This window comes from Euleptes europaea, chromosome 3 (genome assembly GCF_029931775.1).
Source record: "Euleptes europaea isolate rEulEur1 chromosome 3, rEulEur1.hap1, whole genome shotgun sequence".
Lineage (NCBI taxonomy): Eukaryota > Metazoa > Chordata > Lepidosauria > Squamata > Sphaerodactylidae > Euleptes > Euleptes europaea.
Window position 1 is genome coordinate 10816416 of NC_079314.1, and position 18923 is coordinate 10835338.

Genomic DNA, 18923 nt, shown 5'->3' on the forward strand with positions numbered 1-18923 from the left:
CCCGCTTCCCTCCTTCCTTATGGGCTCTCTCTCTCTCTGAATAGCTGCTCCCTGCCAAGCCCCAAATCTGGACGAGGCCCTTGTGACTAGGCGTTGCATAATGCTGGAAAGTCAACTGACAGCAAGGGGGTGGGGGAGAGAAAGAAACGGGGGGCACAAAGGAAAACGGAGGGTTGAATCCCTGGGAGTTCCCAACTCAGACAGCCACAGAAGCCCTTTTGGTCTGTGCAGTACACTCACCAACCTGAGAAATTTTCCTTGCAGCAAAATAAATATATAAATAGTATCCCTGCCCCCTCAAGACCCTCCCCGGAAAGGGAGGCAAAGACACAGCCATTAGCAGGCAGGGTTGGAGCAGAAGCAGCAGCCCAAGGAAGGCCCCCAGGTAGGATGGCAGTGCTTGCGCCACCAGGTCCCTGCCACCCCCATGGGCAGGGGGCATCACTGCCAGTGTGGTGGCAGCGTGGTTAAGAGCGGTGGTTTGGAGCGGTGGAGTCTGATCTGGAGAACCGGGTTTGATTCCCCACTCCTCCACATGAGTGGCGGAGGCTAATGTGGTGAATCCACTCCACCACATGAAGCCAGCTGGGTGACCTTGGGCAAGTCACACTCTCTCAGCCTAACCTATCTCACAAGTTGTCTGTTGTGGGGAGAGGAAGAAAAGGAGATTGTAAGCTGTTTGATTCTCCTTAAAAAGGGAGAGAAAGTTGACATATAAAAACCAACTCTTCTTCTTCTTCCCTTTGCATCACTTGCCTGCCAGGTACCAAGATCCCACAGGGTTGTGGATATTCCTGGCCAAGCCACACACCTTCCCCTCTTCCCTGTATGGAGTGGGGCTCAACAGCCTCCAAGGCAAGCTGCTTGTTCTCTCCCCCCCCCCAACATCCACCAGTTCCAACATGCCATCCTGGCTGCCAATGGGACGCTGTGCCTAAAAAGGACCCTGCCTCCCACTCCCCAAAGGCCTGGCTCTCATCCTGCCCCTACCCAGCACAGGAGCTGCTCCTGCTCAGCACAACTCCCAGGCAGGCAGGCAGTGAGAACACAGCTCAAGCCCCACCCCCAAGTGCTCAGCCAGCCACTGACCCCTGGCCAAGTTACATAGCCAGAGGCAACAGCAAGATAAAACAAAGAAGTCTAGCTAACTACTTACCTAGAAGAAGAAGAGCTGGTTTTTCGAAGAGTTGGTTTTTATACGTCGACTTTCTCTACCTTTTAAGGAGAATCAAACCGGCTTACATTCTCCTTCCCTTCCCTTCCCCCCACCACAACAGACACCCTGTGAGGTAAGCAGGGCTGAGAGAGCTCTAAGAGAGAGCTGTGACTGGCCCAAGGTCACCCAGCTGGCTTCATGTGGAGGTGGGGAAACCAACCTGGTTCACCAGATTAGCGTCCGCTGCTCATATGGAGGAATGGGGAATCAAACCCGGTTCTCCAGATCAGAGTCTACCGCTCCAACCCACCGCTCTTAACCACTACAGCATGCTGGCGTTAAATGTTACATGACAAATGCTGGATGTTAAAGCTGTAGGTCTTATTCAGCTAAGCATTATTCAGAGCGACAAAGTGACATGCTGACAAGCGAGGATGAAGAAGGAATGGCAGCACTTTGGCCTACTCAAATTTATGTGAAAGTGAACTAAGGACAGGTAACCATGAGCTCCCAATCAGGATGACTTTTGGGGAGAACTTGCAAGAAGAAGAAGATGAAGAGTTGATTTTTATATGCTGTTGTGTACAGGCAGGTCTGAGTCTCTGCTTTCCACACAGCAATGTATCGGTGCTGAAGGAAGCAGAAGGAAGCAGAAGGAAGCGTATTTTACTCTTGCCGGGAGGGGCCGGCAGCTCCTCAATAAGAACAGAAACAGTACACTCACCAACCTGAGAAATCAGCCAACCTGAGAAATCAGCAGTGGCTGAACATGGACTGACACAAACAGGACACAGGGTCTTATTCCAAGACACTGAAAGACTGGACAATTCTACCAACTATTTTGTCAGATTGCACAGAGAAGCCATTGAAATTAATAAACATCAGCACAACTTTAACAGAAAAGAAGAGAGTTTAAGAATGAATAAGGCTTGGCTTCCTGTCCTGAAAACCTCCAGAATAACAAAGACTACAGTCAACAATAGCCATGCATATTAGCTTTGGATTTCACACATTAACAGATCACTTCAGGATACAATGGTTCCATATTAACATACCACATATTAACATACCACACCCTCATTAGCACATTATCTTGATACTTACAGGACAATGATTAGCTCATTACCTTTGATACTTTTTGCAGGACAATGATTCAGCTCAACCCAACCCCTTTCTGACTATATATTACTCTTCCTACACACTTGATACTGAGAGACACTGTCCTTCAGCATTACTCCTCTGAAGATGCCTGCCACAGCTGCTGGCGAAACGTCAGGAAAGAAAATACCAAGACCACGGTTACACAGCCCGGATAACCCACAAGAACCAGTACACTCACCATTCAGGAACAAGTTCACAGACAGACGCAAGCTCCTCGCCCTTAAGGTCTTGGCTGCAGGCCACGGCTTTCTTCGAAGTTCAACAGCACGGCAAACTGACTCCAAATGAAGCTTCTCAAGATAAGAGATAAATCTCAGACGAGGTTGTCAGAGACAGTCGGCATGCAATAACATTTGCTCCCACGAGGCACTTAACGGTCAGTCTTGCTTATATTGTCTTCGTGACTCTCCAGGTGTTTCAGTTCAGCTGTTGGCTTCAGATTCTGATTCCTCCTGCGCCAACTTATGTCTTTTGTGCAAAAGCGGGGCCGACTTTCTCCTTTGCTGCAGTGCCATTCTACCTTTTACTCTTCTTCTCTCCACTGGTGGAGGAGACCCTGAATGTGAAAGGCTTTCTCTTCCCTGTTCCTGTCTCTTGTTTTAGACGGCCAGTCTTCTGGCTCAGAGGCCCCGTCTTGCTGTTCCGGTGTTATCTCTTCAGAGGGAGTGAGGGCTTGTTCTGCCGCCTCCTCTTCTTCTGAAGAGTAACTCTCAGGCTGACTCACGACATATACCGACTTTCTGTGTTATGGACTCATAGAAACTTGAAAGCTCTGCAAGGGTTTGGATGGTCTGCCCCGGAGGATGGTCCATCCAGAGAGTTTCATGGCATCCCTTGAGGATCTTCTTGTCAGCAAGCCTGCCATTCCGGTCATAGCCCTGGTGAACCTCCAGCAGGCAGAGATCACCCCGGTGATAGACACCATTGCTTACCATATCACTCTGGAGTGCCCCCTCCCCTCCTGCAGAGCCGAGAAGGCCCCCCCTCCCCATTTACCAAGAAAGTCAGTGGGATGGAATGGCTGAGCAGGTGGAGAAGTGCAGAGTTCTACATCTGGGTAACAAAAATGAGGGACATGCATACTGGATAGGAAAATACACTTCTGGGTAGCAGTGTGTGTGACCAAGATCTTGGGGTATGGGCAGACCATATGTTAAATAAGAGCAGCTAGTGTGATGCAGCGACAAAAAAAAAGCTAATGCGCTCTTGGGGTGCATCAACAGAGGTGTAACATCCAGCTCGCAAGATGTCATCATTCTGCTGTACACACCATTGGTCAGGATGCACCTGGAGTACTGTGTGCAGTTCTAGAGGCCTCACTTCAAAAAGGATGTGGACAGATTCGAGTGGAAGCAGAGGAGAGCAACGAGGATGATCAGAGGCCTAGAGACCAAGACCTATGAGGAAAGGCTGAGGGTCTTGGAAATCTTCAGTCTAGAGAAGAGGTTGAGGGGGGACATGTTTGCTCTCTTGAAGTATTTGAAAGGCTGTCATTTAGAGGAGAGCAGGGCACTGCTCCTGTTGGCAGCAGAGGACAGGACTCACAATAATAGGGCAGAAATTACCGGCTGGACATCAGGGAAAACCTTTGTCCGTAAGAGTTGTTCAACAGTGGAATCAGCTTCATAGGGAGGTGGTGAGCTCCCCCTTACTGGCAATCTTTAAGCAGAGGCTGGACAAACACTTCTCAGAAATGCTCTAGGCTGATCAACCTCCTTCTGCTTGACTTTCAATGGAGGATGCACCAGGTTTACTACAAACACCTCTGGCTCCAAAGAAGAGGATCTGTCTTCCCGGAATGGTGTCCTGGATGGAAACAGGAGCTCCAGCACATCTTGGCACCGATCAAACTCGGCGCTGAAGTTGATTGTCTTCTGGGAGAAATGGATTGATGGAGTTGAGCCAGTCCCAGGTTTCTCCCTCAACTCCAAACAGGAGAATGCCTCGGCGACGATGATGATTCTCAGGGCCAAGAAGATGTTGATGCCTTTGGGGAAGCTTTATCTGATGGGGACTCTGGCCGGCATCGAGACCCCTCAGCAGGCAAATAATTGCCCATTGGCTGCTTACCCTTGGATGAGGAAGGCCCCTTATCGGACTTAGAGGATTTGTCCTTTGGGATTTTCTTCACTTTTTTATTGCCCTTTTTGTCAGCCTTCTCAGAGGCAGCTTTTTCGGGCAAAAGCAGCAGGACAGATACTGACATTGTGGGAGTGGAAGAAACAGAAGGGGTATCTGACTGTTCCTGAGACTTCATTTTTTTGGCTGGTCAACAGTAGTAAGGATTTCTCCCACAAAAAAGCTTTAAGGCAAGAGGCCCTGACTTGCCTAGCCTTCGGTGTGAGGGTCTGGCATGAGGGACACGTCTCGACAATGTGGGACTCTCCCAAACAGTAAAAGCACTCATCATGATCGTCGTTTGAGGCCATCTTCGTCATTTTTTTGAAAAGTGCCATCATAGAAGAGTAGGCTCCTCTACAACGGCTGAAAAGCTCTGAGGTAAAATCTTCAGCGCTCATCGAAAGACACCCTCCCTGCATGGCAGCGAAGAGAGAACTGAGGGAGGAGCACTCCTCCCCCCTTCGTCATGTGACCGTTTGGGCGGGAAACCATCCTGCGCTAGGCTCCGGATAGAGGTGAGGGGGAGCGCTCCAAGAGCTCTTAAGCTTCTAGAAGCTTGATAATCTCCTCCACAGCCAGCCTGAGCCTGCGCAGTCCCATGCCGGGCACATAGATGAACACATAGATGAACCTAAACAGCGACCCCTCGGTGGCTACCCTTCCTTTCTTGGGCAGGGTTCTGGAGAAGGTGGTGTCTATGTAGCTTCAAGGGGTCTGAGAAGAGATGGATTATCTAGACCTATTTCAGGCCTGGGTTTGGCACATAAACTGACAACCTTTGCCAGGAGATTGAGAAAGGGAATGCATCCCTGTGGGTTTTCCTGGACCCCTTAGCCACTTCCAGTACCCTCTATCACAGTATCCTTCTGGAAAGGCTGGTCATATTGGGAGTGGGAGGGCCCTGAGCTTTAATGGTTTTGCTTCTGGAACCCCAGGATCCATCTTGCTCCCTCCTGTTTGACATCTGCACAATCCCACTGGGAGAGATTGCCTGGGGGTTTGGGATGAGCTGACAGCTAACATGCCATTGACCCCTGGCTGTGTTTCTCCTTAGATGAGACAGGAGGGGGGGATCTGTGGAAGTTCTGAACTCGGGGCCCCAGGATAGATGAGGGCAAATATGCAGAAGGTTGCTGCTGGTAAGTGGCAAAGCTGCTCAAGGATTGCCGAGTCAGCCTGTCCTGAAGGGGCCTGCTCTCCTTCTGCATGAGTAGGCTTGTAGATCAAGGGTGCTGCAGGATTTAGGCATACAGCAGGAGGGCCAGGTCTCCTCTGGGGAACACAGTGTCTTCAACCAACATTGGCTGATATGCCAGCTACATCTGTTTCTTGACCAATGTCCAGGTGACATTACTGCTCTGCGCTGTGTTGGAGCTATCTGCAGACTATCCAGAAACTTCCAAAAATGCTGTGGTCAAAACCTTGTCAGTGCCTGGATACAGGGGCCATGTCACACCTGTGATGGAAGATCAATACCGGCTGCCCATCCATTTGTGGGCACAACTAAAAGTGATGTCTCTTGCTTTTAAGGCCCTTAACCGTGTGGGTTCGGGGTACTCAAAGGACCGCCTCCTTCCATACTGTCTGTCGTACTCCGGCAGGAGCGTAGTGTGCAGGCAGGAACCAGGCCGGAGGCTTGGCCTCTAGTTTCAACAACAGCACTGGGAGTGCTGTGCCGACCAGAGCCTGACACAGGCTTTTCTCTTCCCGTGGACCGGGCTCGACTACGGTAATTAGCAAGTAAAGGAGTAGAGGCACTTACCAGCACAACCTCCTTGTTTATCAGATCAGACGTCAGCTTGCACGCCGGGGTGAACTGAGATAACTACAGTTGCTTGGCGCTCCTGTGTGTTTCTCAGTCAGTGGCCTTCAACATGTGTTGAACCAACGAGAGCTCTGGCAAACTGCCTGGCCTTTTATTAGCCTATCAGTTCCAGCTTATTCCACTCCGTCCTGATTAGGCTTAATTGTCTCCTTTCTCTCTCTCAAGGCCCACCTGGCATTTTGCCTTCTTTCTCTTAATTGAAGCTGGGCCCTGATTCTCTGCTTCTCAGCCAGCTTGGGAGAACTTGCAGGCGAGGAGTCCTGGTGCCCTTGCTGCTGTTGCTTCTGCTGCTCTGTTTGCTGCCCGAAAGAGCAGCCCTCATCTCCTGTCATGGGTCCTGGTGGCTCTAATGCCTGCTCCTGCTGTTCCAGTGCGGTCCTTGGAGGACCGCGCCCAGGTTCTCATTCCACTTCCTCGGAGGACAGCTCGGGCTGGTCTATGACACTGTCTATCCTCTTATGGGCATCAGAGACAAGATCTTTCATTGGGGGCACCTCCACTTTAGGATGACCCCCCTTGAAGCTTACTTGGCATCTATTTTACTGTATGTGAGACGCCAGGCTGAAACAATTCTTTTCCACAAGCGTTTAACAACAGCTCCTCCTTCTCTTGTTTGTGGGCTTTCTAGAGGCATGTGGCTGGCCCCTGTTGGACCATGGTCTGATCCAGCATGGCCTTTCTTATGTTCTTCTTCTTCACGGAGGGGGTCCATATTTTTAGCTGTTTTATGGTCTGGGTTTGGCCAGGGGATATCATTTTAGGATGCTGAATATTGTCTGATGCTGTTTTTATGCCCTGGTTTGCTTTTATGCTGCTATGATTTTATTGTACTTTTACTTTGTGAACCATGCTGGGCAGGTGTCTATAAGAAGCACATGTATTTCCTACGTGGAGAAATGCCCCATCCCCTTGTAGAATTCATCCCACTATTTCAGCCTTTGTAACTGTGCTCTTTTTTGTGAGTTGGAGCCCTGTTTCATACTGGTAGCTGGCAGGCAGGAGGGGTCGAGCCCCCAAGCACACAGAGAGCTTTGGTGTCTACGTATGCTATGGGATCTGGCTGAAAGAGGACAAGGGGTTGACCATCTCACACCTTGCTAGACAGAGAGGGAAACAGCCAAATGGCCAGAAAATAATGTCTTCCTCTGGGCAGCAGGAAAGTTTGAACAGCCTCAAGGGCAGCTTGTAAATTCCCTGGACCCTGAGAAGCTTCTGACCAGGGAGGCACAAACCATCTGGGACAATGGGGAGAGGTCCGAACAAGGAGAACTAAAGTAATACTGAACTTCAGCTACTGCAACATCAAGAATGTCTAGCCTGTGTCCTGACATACATGCTAAACATGTGTGTTTTTAGATACTTTTCATAACCTTTGTAGAAAGTTCACCAGCTGGTCAGGCAAAGTACAGAATGTCTTTGATCTCTGACAGCCAATTAATGTAGCTGAAGAGCAGAATCGCTGTTTTTTAATTACCAGTAAAGTGCTAAGTATAGCCTTTTAATCTTGCTGCAGAAAATTAATGAGCATTATCAGATATATTTCAACACACCTGTGCAAGATCTCACAATTAATTTTGCAAACCAATCACTTATCTATAGAACCAACACATGATAAAGTCATAGTGATTTATCTAAGTTGGTGGCTGTCACTTGCACAGAGAGCAGATTAGGAGTCTGTTGAGGGGACTCCCAGGAAGAGGATTTTAGGTGAGATATTTGTGCCTATTGGGGCTTCCAGGCACATTTCACAGCCTCCTGACAGTGCATTCCCAGGGGATGGTTGGGTAGGAGCACCGTGGCTGGGGAGGGTGCAGCAATGGAGCAGCTGAGCCGGTACCCAGGGACTTGGGATGCTGGCACAGTGGCGCCAGGGTGGAGGGGGTGAGGCGAGGGCCTGACGCAAAGGACGGCAGGTGGCCACAAGGGGGCCGGAGGATGGTGAAGATGTCAAGGGGAGGGGCGGGGAGGGACTAGGTAAACAAGGGAGCAGGGAGGCACCACCCCCTACCTGGCCCCAAAAGGGCAATGCCAGGGCTGGGTGGAGGGGTGGGAAACCCCTGGCAGCACCTGGAGAACCCCACTGCCAATGACCAGTGGACCATGGAGGTCTAAGACCAGTAATCCTGTAGACAGTGACAAGCACCAAGGGAGGGGTCTGTGGCAGCAGACCCACTGTCGGCCCTGACCCCCTGTCCAGTGCTGCAGGTGACACCCCCCAAGCCCCAAGGTCACACCAAAACAGGGCCGCCGACCCCAGACAACCCCACTGAGGGCAAGAGAGGAGCAGGCCCATGACCCTGGAGCCCTGGGGGGGCGGGAAACAGCTGGGTCTCAATGACGACCCAGTGGCTGGCAGTGTGTTCACACTGCCAGGGGGTGACCCCTTAGGATCAGCTGCGATGCCATCACCAGTGGGGAGGTGGGGTGCAGCAAGGGGTGAGACGTGCAGACAATGAGACAGATCGGCCACAGGAATTTCCACGTGTCTGCCTCGGTGACACCCTGCCCCTCGGTGACACCTCAGTGACTCTGGCAGCTTCTGCTTGATGGCCGCCCACATCGACGACAGGGTGAGGGGTTGGGATGGGCCGGGATGGGCTACTTTGCTCGTGGGCTGAGCAGGGGGCCTGAGCCCTTGGCAGCGGTGGCAGGGTCGGGTGCCGCTCCGGGCTCCAAGGACCCCCTCTAGGCCCCTGGGCCCCCTGAGACACTGTGGCAGGCATTGCATAGCCATCCAATGAGGTGAAGTCTGCACGCTGCAATGCCTCTCCCTCTCCAGTGGGCTCTGGCAACCCAGCGATGGCCAGCATCCACAGCACCTAGGATTGCCAAGTGGCCTGTGGTGGTGGGTAAAATCCCGCCCATCTACCGGGCTGCCTGCCGACCAGCTGAGGGCCGGGGGCAATGCATGCTGAATATTTACCCGGTTTACCCAGAAGAGACACGGACACTCTGGCAACCTCAGCTAAAACTCTATGGAAACCATAGAGTTTTGTCTGAGATCGCTAGAGTGTCCGTGTCATGTGCATCATGCACTGCGACCTCAGCCCCGCAAAGCTCCCGCCGGTGGAGCTATGGGGCCTGGCAAGCCTAACAGGACCACAGCTCCTGCCATCATGCTCTGCTTCACTGGGCCAAGCATCTGCAAGTGCCCGATGGCAGACACATCGAACATCAAGGAACAGGGAGCTCCACCTGCAAGAGGAAGACACCATTAAAAAGAGACTCGGCCATCACCCAGACACCCAGCCCCGCCCCCTCCCGGAACAACGTACCTCCAAGGGCAGGCGCAGGTGTGGACGCAGCAGTGGCAGGGCCTCCACAAGCAACACCTCCATTGGCTCCAACCCAGGAAGAGGTGGGGAGACAAAGCCGCCACTGTTACTGGGATCCCCTGGGAACACCCAGGCTGCAAAGAGTGTGGAAGGCAGTTGTCCCCGGGGCCTGGTCCCTGTCAGCTGGCAAGGGCAGCTGTCTGTCAAGGCTGGTGGACATCTCCAAGCTGGCCACACTCAGCTGTGAGGACGGAACAGTGAGGGCAGTGGCTCCTGCAGGGGCGAGAGGGGGGTCACAGATAGCAGGGGCAGGAGGGCGGCCTTGTACAAAGCAGCCGACCCACCCAACTCACCGCTCAGGACTTTGATGCTACGACCAGCAACTGTGACGGCAACAATGATGGCCTGCATGACAGAGTCGAGTCCTGCCAGAGCATCTCTGAGCTCCTGCTCATAAGGTGCCCCAGCAGCCATGAGGGCACACACCCTTTCCCATGCTTGGAAACCACCCATGGGGACTGTGTATGCGCAGGCCAGCCACAGAGAAAGATTCTTCAAGCTTCTAGGACAAGGGTCTCAAAACTGCGGCTCCAGAGCCGCATGCGGCTCTTTGGCCCGTTGAGTGCGGCTCTCCAAACTTGGTTCGGAGCCCCTGCTCTTGTGCCCACTCGCGCCGGCAGCCGGGCTGCGGAGCCGGCGCTCCTGAGAGAGAAAGAGCGGGCGACTGGGTGCGCCACCCCTGCCTACCGCTTTCTTGGCGGTAGACCTGGACTCCAAGGAGGGGGAAAAGTCCCCCTTCAGAGGCCAGGTCTACCCATTGGCTTCTATGGGCCTCCGGAGGCCAGGTCTACTGCCAAGAAAGCCAATGGGTAGACCTGGCCTCCCTATGGGACTCAGCCGGAGGCCAGGTCTACCAATAGGCTTTTATGGCGGTAGACCAGGCCTCCAGACGAGGACTCCGGACGGGGAGGGGGAAATGGCAGGGACTTACAATTTAATTTTTATCAATAAATAAGATCACTATTAAGTATGATATCAAGTTTTATTCAGTGTACCTATAGTTTAATTAAGACTTAAAACTTTAATTAAAGTTTATTAAGTTAATAAACAGTGTACCTACCTATATAGTTTAAGTTTAAGAAATTTGGCTCTCAAAAGAAATTCCAATCATCGTACTGTTGATATTTGGCTCTTTTGACTAATGAGTTTGCCGACCCCTGCCCTAGTGCATTAGTAAAGCCGGATTTCCTCACAGACATTCGAACTGGAGCAACACAGCCTGAATGACTTGTAAAAATGAGAAAGAGACAAGATTAAAACAAGTATCTGAAACAAAACCGACCATTAATTTGTGGTATACTCATTCTGCATTTGGCAGAATTGTCAAAGAAAGCGATATTGGCAAAACAGACATCAAATGCTGAAAGAAAAAATTTTCTGAGGTAGAAGAAAAGACACAAGTCTCTCAAATAGAACAAGCATTATTAATTTGTACCATACTATTGTATATTTGGCAAATTTGTTCAATAAAGCCACATTGACAAAAGAAAAGAAATCAAATCCTGAAGAGAAGACCTTTCTAAGTGAAAGAAAAGACATAAGTCTCTTAAACAGAACAACAATCATCGTTATTTTGTGCTATAATCCTTTCATATTTGGCACATTTGGTACATAAACCATATTGGCAAAAAGGAAATCAAATCCTGAAGAGAAAACGTTTCTGAAGTAAAAGAAAAAGCACAAATCTCTCAAACGTAACAACAGTCATTATTTTGTGCCACACTATTTCTACATTTGGCACAGTTGTTAAATAAGATTATATTGGCAAAAAAAGAAATAAAATCCTGAAGAGAAATTTTCTCTGAGGTAACAGAAAAGACGCTCTGAAACAAAGCTAGCGCTCTCTCCACGGCGGCGAAGAGAGAACTGAGGGGGGAGCGCCCCTCCTCCCTCCGTCACATGACGGTTGGGCGGGAAGCCGGCTTGCTCTCGGCCTGGGACGGAGGGGAGGGGGAGCGCTCCAGGCGTTCTGAAGCTCCTAAAAGCTTTCTAGTCAGTTCTCCACGGCTGGCCTGCGCAACCGCAGTCCCATGCGGGACTGCACAGAAGCCACGAAGATGAAAGATTAATACATTCTCCTTCGCCGACAGCATCACGAACAAAACTCGCTTCGCCCAATACGGGGCAATGATTGTACAAACTGTCCTTGTCTGCTCTGATTTTGGCCACGACCCTGCTCAACAGGGGAAATGGAGGAAAGATGTAAAAGAGCGTTTTGTTCCATGGAAACTGGAATGCCTCACCTAGGGAGTTCTCTCCTATGGCAGTTCAGGAACAGCACAGTGGGTACATTGCATTGTAATGGGTGGAAAGAAGATGTATCTGGGGTCTTCCCCATTCCTCAAAGACAGGGTCGAGGTATACAGGATTCAGTTCCCACTCATATTGTTTCTCCAATGACTGCTTAAAGCATCGGCAATGACCTTGGATTGACCAGCAATGTGAATGGGAAGCAGGATGGTTCCATGTCGGACAGCCCAATGCCATGTTCTTGTGGACTCTGTGCACAAGGCAACAGACCCTGTGCCCCCGTTTGGCGATGTAAAACATAACTGTCTTGTTTTGTGTCACCACTTGAACTGTGTGTCCCGCCACCAATTCAGCAAAAGAAACAGCGAATCTAATTGCCCTCAGTTCTAGGTTAATGTACATTTTAGACTCATTAGATTACCATCTGCCCTGAGCAGAATGCTTCCGACCCAGACAGGGAACCCTGTTACAGGCGAAGGGGTTAATCTCCTCTCCTTGGATGCTCTACGGGGCAAAGGACTGCGCCCTCTGACAGCCTGGTCATCATATATCAGAGAATCGTGGTGCCGAAGTGACTTCAACCTCAATTGGTGTTGAGAATGATCTGCCAGCTGACGGAGATGGGAGTGTTGTCTTAGCCTTTTTAGATGCCTTCTTGCCCACTTGCTCCTCTGACCGCTTCTTGGCCTTCTTAGTAAGCAAGTAGCAAGGAAGCCCTCACCTCCGTCGTCAGCTTCAGTGCCAAAGATGTTGAGGGCACCAGGACAGAAACCACCAACAGAGAACAGTATTTGGGATCCCAGGTTGGGGTCCCAGTGACTTTTTCCACAGGGCCGCTTTAAGTCGGGTTGCCCTTTCCTGACATGCTTTGGAGGTAAGAAGGGCACACAATTTATACAATGCTGGAATGTGGTCCTCTTCCGGGCATGTTAAAAACTCCTTGTGTTAGTCATTTTTGGCCATTTTCATGCCGCACTTAACACACTTCGTGAAAAGGGGCCACTTTTTAAGAAGAGTTGATTTTTATATGCCGACTTTCTCTACCACTTGAGACTCAAACCGGCTTACAATCACCTTCCCTTCCCCTCCTCACAACAGACACCCTGTGTGGTAGGTGGGGCTGAGAGAGCTCGAAGAGAGCTGTAACTTGCCCAAGGTCACCCAGTTGGCCTTATGTGGAGGAGTGGGGAAACAAATCCAGTTTACTAGATTAGCCTCTGCCACTCATGTGGAGGAGCGTGGAATCAAACCTGGTTCTCCAGATCAGAGTCCGCCACTCCAAACCACTGCAGCTAATTTTACCGTCTATTTCCATGCAGCTACAGAAAACACAAGAACGCTGATGAGACTGTCGAGCCGAAGCTAGCAAGTCCACTCTTGGCAGGATCAGAACTGAGGGCAGAGCACTCCCTCCCCCCTGGACAGGTGACAGTTTGGGCAGGAAAATGCAGCATTGGGCTAGGGGGAGGGGAGCGCCCTATAGAGCCGATAGTTCTAGAAGTTAAAAAAATCTTTCTCTGTGGCTGGCCTGTGCATGCACAGTCCTCATGTGGGGCTGCACAGAAGAAACAAAGATGAATGAGTTGTTCCAGTGCTTCATGCAGGATGAGGCTGTCTGTCTGGAGTGAGCCAATGCTGACACCCTTTCAGTGGCCATCTTCCAGAAGGCCCCTGTGCAACACACCATCCCTGTCCTCCAGAGGATCTTCCTGTCCCTGCGGTTCCTAGCCACTGGAACATTCAAGGGGGTGGCAGCAGAGTTCCTGGAGGTCTCCCAGTCCTCTGCATGGGTTCCTAAACACCGTACTTGCCAACCTCCACTCACACATGAGGTTCCCAATGGAGGAGGCCAAGTTGGCTCCCATATGGGTGGGTTTTGCCGCCATCACGGGATTGCCCAACATCATTAGCACCGTGAACTGCACCCATGTCGTCCTGATACCCCCCCCTAAGAAGCCACAGGTTTACCAGAACCACCACCGTTTCTACAGCATCAACATCTAGGCATCTTGCAACCACCACACGATCTTCACTGACCTCATTGACAAATTCCCTGGCAGCATCCATGACTTCCAGATATTTGCCCCCTCCGGCCTCAACCAACTGCTGGAGCAGGAGCCGGAGGGCATGGTATGGCTACTTGGTGAGTGGCTTGGGGGGACAGGGGTTGCCCATCCGAGGGGCCTGTCACTGACCGCCATGTCATTGTGCTCCACAGGTGATTGAGTATACCAGCTCCTGCTGTACCTCCTGACCCCCTATGCACAGGACAACCCATAGAACTGGGCCGCCTACAAACATGCTCACCATAAGACACGTATGTTCATCAAATGGACATCCGGGCAGCTAAATTAGCCGTCGCCATAAATGCCCCATATGCTGGTGCATGTGGCATCTATGCCAGTGCGTGGGTCACGCCACCTCTTGAGTGCTTTCAGCCCTCCCCCCCTTTGGATTGCGCTGTAAAACAGCAGTAATCTGGTTCCTTTGAACTTCATGTATTGTTATGGTTGAGAAATGTTAGGATTTTCCTTGCAGGTTTTTTCCTCGTATTTATAGGATTAGCATTAGTGTGTATTTTTAAAATGTCTTGCCTAATAAAGAGAGTTCTTTCTTCAATTAAAGATCAGTAACTCACTGAAAGTTTTTGTCTGGTTTACTATTCAAATGGTTGAAGTTCAAATGCTCAGAACCCTTAATTAATTGTACGTCAAAATAAGTTCTCTCTCAGAGTTTTTATCTGAAATGGGTCCTAACAGTTATCTGTGGCCACTTAGCTAAAGAAAATAACTTTTACAAGCTAATTGGTTCAGATCCCTTAATAGGAGATGAGACAGTTAACTCATTACATCAGTCCCATATAGGCATCCGTGGACTGTAGGGAAACTTTTCTTTATTCCCATGGGCAGCTTGAATGCTGGAACAGAACAGTTGTATTATTTTTATTCATTTGCTAAACTGTTTTGTATTTTGAATGCTTAAAGCTTGATCACTGGAAACACACCACGCCTATTCAGTCTTGCTGTCTAAAGTCTGGTAATGAGGATGGGCAATGGATATGCTCACCATCCCTATAACACAATAGCTTGACACTGCAAAGTTGCAGTAGATCACCCCCATGCTGGCTTGCAGGAGCGCAAGGGAAGTCAGGGCAACTAGGCGGAGGTTCTACGTGGCCACAGAGGTCCCAGGGGTGACCACAGAGGTGGTAGGCATATGGAGACGCCATTGTTATCCAACCCCCCAAGGTGGTCTGGGGAAATGGGTGGCACCACCAAGTGGAGACTCAAGATGGCTACCAGGTTTTCTGGCCTCCTGGGGACCTGTCCAAAGCAACAGGAAGGACTTGAGTCCATTCTTTCACATCCAGACCTAAATTAAAAAAACAGCTAACTCTGTGGGCTGAGCAGCTTAACTACACCCACACAGCCAGGCAGAGAGAAACGTCTGGATTGCCAACCTAGGAGGGAAGGAGAGCACCAAAGCGCCACCTTCAGGCCACTGCTGCACGTGCAGGATTTTCAGTCTCTAGCAGGAGACCAGAACTGGGTTCACTCAAGGGCTGCCACACGGCATCTCTCTGGAACAGCCTCAGTCCCCACCTGGATTCTTTCCAGACCAGCCTCATGAAGCAGCAGAGTTAATAACTGGTTCCTTTTTCCTGCTAACCACGATCTCAAGGGGGAAGAGGCAGGGGCACAGGAGACCTAGCAGATCAGCTCCTCCATTTACCTGCTGCCACCATCCTTGGTTGAGCCTCACCTGCCTTCTGAGTTCCTGGTATGGGTGAAATGGGGGAGCAACAAGGGTGCCACAGCTCCATTCTTTGCCCATCTAAAGACACCCCCGCCCAAACCTAAGCTGCAAAGGTAGCAAAAATCTAATGGGAGTAGAACGTAATCTGCCTGGGTCCGGATTCCCAGCTGGATGCCTCGATTCCATCTACCCTGCTTTGTGCCACCCATTGCGGACTCCCTTGTACTTCTCTTGCCCTCCCCACCCACCATGTTGCTGCCTGCCGCCAAGACCTTCCCCCTCTGCTTCATCCAGGCTTCAGGCAATCTCTTCCCCAGCCTGCTGACCCTATTCCTGCTCCGCCCCTCAGCTGCCTGCCGCATAAGGGGCGAACCTTTTAAGGCTAAGCCTGGATTCACTTCCCTGTACCGGGCTCAGCACACAGCTAAGGGAAGCCCCTGCCAGGGCAGGGGGGGGGGATTCAGAGGGCGCACTGCCTGCATGCCCATCACCTGAAAGCTCTGCCTCCTTTCTTCCAAACAACACAACGCTCCTCCTCTAGGCCTGTGCCCTTCCTGCTCTGCCCAACCACTTGCCATTCATTTGCCTATCCCCAAGGCCACTGACTCCCACCCAGGAATGCTGGGCTGGATTCTGTGAATGGTGACGCCCCTTCCCCACTACAAAGAGCTTCTGCCTACAGATCTGCGTAACCCAACACGCTGCCTGTTGTCTCCACTGAACTCTGGTTGGGTGCAAAAGGGCCTGAGTGATGCAGACCTCTTGACTATTGCAGGAGGAAAAGTTCAAAGTGATGCCACACCAGTCAGACAGACAGACCGCAAGTTTTAAAATCACTGCATTGTTTAATGTCAGCAGTACAATGATAGGAGACTCACGTCTGGATGACATTGTTGGAAGACAAATGTGTGATAAAAAAAAAAGTAAACAGAGCCATGCAACAAAAAGGTCACTGTAAAAATACCAGTACAATATATACAAACCCCATTTCAAATAATATTTACATTTCATAGCATTTTTATAAAGCTCTGTCAGATGGCCAATTTTGTCAATTAGAGAAAGCTTTACTTCAGCGTAGACTTTTGCCATTTGCTAATATACTGAAGGGCTTTTTCCGGTTATTTTTACAAAAAGTCAATCTTATGATACAAGCGTACTTGACGCCTATGTAATCTCACACAACAGACTCCTCCTCCGAGGATTTCTGGGCCAGGCTAGCCAACTTACACCAGTTTCAGAGCCTGGGATCTGTCTTACTGGGAGGCTGCTGGGAGCTCTGCTCTGGGCCCTCTTCCCAGACCCGCAGAACTGCCACAGACTTCCTGAGCGGGTATGGGGGCTATGAGCATGAAGCTGCTGGGGAGGGGACGTGAATTGGTGTAACTGGTTGAGCCGCTTCAGGTTTCCACCATGGAAAGCTGCCCAGCTGCTGCTCTTCCTCTTCCCTGCCTGAAGACAGGGTTGACACAGAACACTGCATGAGCCGGATGACCACCCCTCAGGCAGGAACTCAGCTTTCCGCCAGACCCGTGCTCCACAGAGGAGAGCTGGCTAGGCCCAGGGAAGGAGCAGCCTCGCCCTCCGCTGTGAACCCCAGTACGTCTGGGCATGAAACATGCTCATCTCACCCCCACCCGAGCTGCTTTTCAAATGCTCAATACTTTTTGACCAAGGAGATGAGCTGGATGATTCACTGAGAACGGCGGATGAGTCCCACGGCTGCCCCGTGACTTCGTCCCAGATACACGCTCCCAACCACGTCCTCAAGAGATAGTCATCCTCGCTTGAAGGGGAGGTTAGCCCCGACTCTTCAGAATCCGAGTCTGACGGGCTTTCTGAAGGGCAGTCCAGACATGCTCCATTCATCCCAGAACGACGTCATTAAAACCAGCATCGCATGGAATGCTGGAATCCATTCTTTGGGGGGCAGCTCGGCAGTGCTCGAGGGGTGCTTTGTTCAACCAACCCTCCCTAGGGGGCGAGAGCAGTTCTGGGTGGTGCAGTAGGCAAACACTCAGCATCCTTTCCGCATCCCTTCAGCAGGCATAGGCAGAAAGGGTCCAAGAACCTCAGCCCTGACTAGCTGATGCTTCCTGAAAGAAACACTTTTCAAACAGCTAACACCTTTGTTGTGAAATACTTCTTCAGGTTACCCTTTCCAAACTGGCATGCGTTCTCCTCCAGCCTTGAGACCCTGCCTCTAAGCCAAGAATAGGAGGAAGAGCAGTGGCAGCCAGCTGGCTAAATGGCCAGGGAAATCAGCCGCAGTCCCTTCTCTCCAGATACGGCTACGGCCAAAAAATGCTGGCTTTCAGCACAATGCTGACAAGACGATGCTGCCCTTTGCAAAAGAAGAGACTGGCCCGAGGAATGCTGAAGCCGCCAAGGCCAAAACGACACAGAACCGACCGGAAAGTGCTGGGTTGGGAACGCAAAACCGCAGGCTCTCTTTCCTTCTGAAGACAGTTGTAGGGGGGTGACAGTCCCAGAAAAGCTATCAAGAGCTACTTCCCTTTGGTTCTGACCCGTGGCTGCTTCTGAGAAAACAGCTCCAGGCACCTGCTTTCCTGCCACTACCTCCAGAAACATTTCCGTGGCAACACTACAACGCATCCTGAGATCGGTTCAGCTCGCTGCACCCCCCATCCAAGGACAACTCAGCAGGCATCCTCTGCAGAGAGCCTTGGCAGAGACCGCGTGGCTCACCCCTTCTCCGATACGGAGCAGGTCTGTGATGCCGCCTGCCCAAAACCCGCCTGCCCATCACACAGCCTGGGCAAGCCCTGCTGCATTTAGAAGTGCGGAGAACACATACAAATAAAATCAGAGGGGCAGTAATAATTTAATTTCAATACTACACATTCTTTTTTGGTAGAACGCTTTGCTTTTGCGAAGAGGCCGCCCATCCAGACGTAGCACCCTGTTCAGGCCCGGGTGGAGCTGGTCACAACCCCGGGACCTCCAGGAAATGGCAGAAAAACAAGACTCAACACAATTACAAAAATAATCCCACATGGTTACTTTTCCATGGTAATCTTCACTGCACTAGATTTTTTTTAAAAAAGGCTATGATACACGTATTTGTTATAGCTGAGAAATGGACATACATATCTCCTACCGAGCGGCACGGCTGTCTGCTTCAGCCCACGGAGCAGCAGGCAGGGATGAGGCTTCTTTCTTCGGCCTGCCTCCATCCCACAGACAATACATGAAGAGAGGAAGCGAAAGGGGCAGGGGTGAGGGGTTGGGCTAGGGTATTTCCCACTGTGCAAAGAAGGGGCTGGCCCAATTTCCCGAAAGAGATTTGAAGACGCTGAAC

General features: G+C 50.9%; 1 protein-coding gene across 1 annotated transcript in view; it reads left to right on the forward strand.

Annotated features, from left to right (window-relative positions):
- Positions 1 to 18923, forward strand: part of CCDC9 (coiled-coil domain containing 9) — an 86802-nt gene that overhangs the window by 11874 nt on the left and 56005 nt on the right. The gene's annotated exons all lie outside the window — the stretch shown is intronic.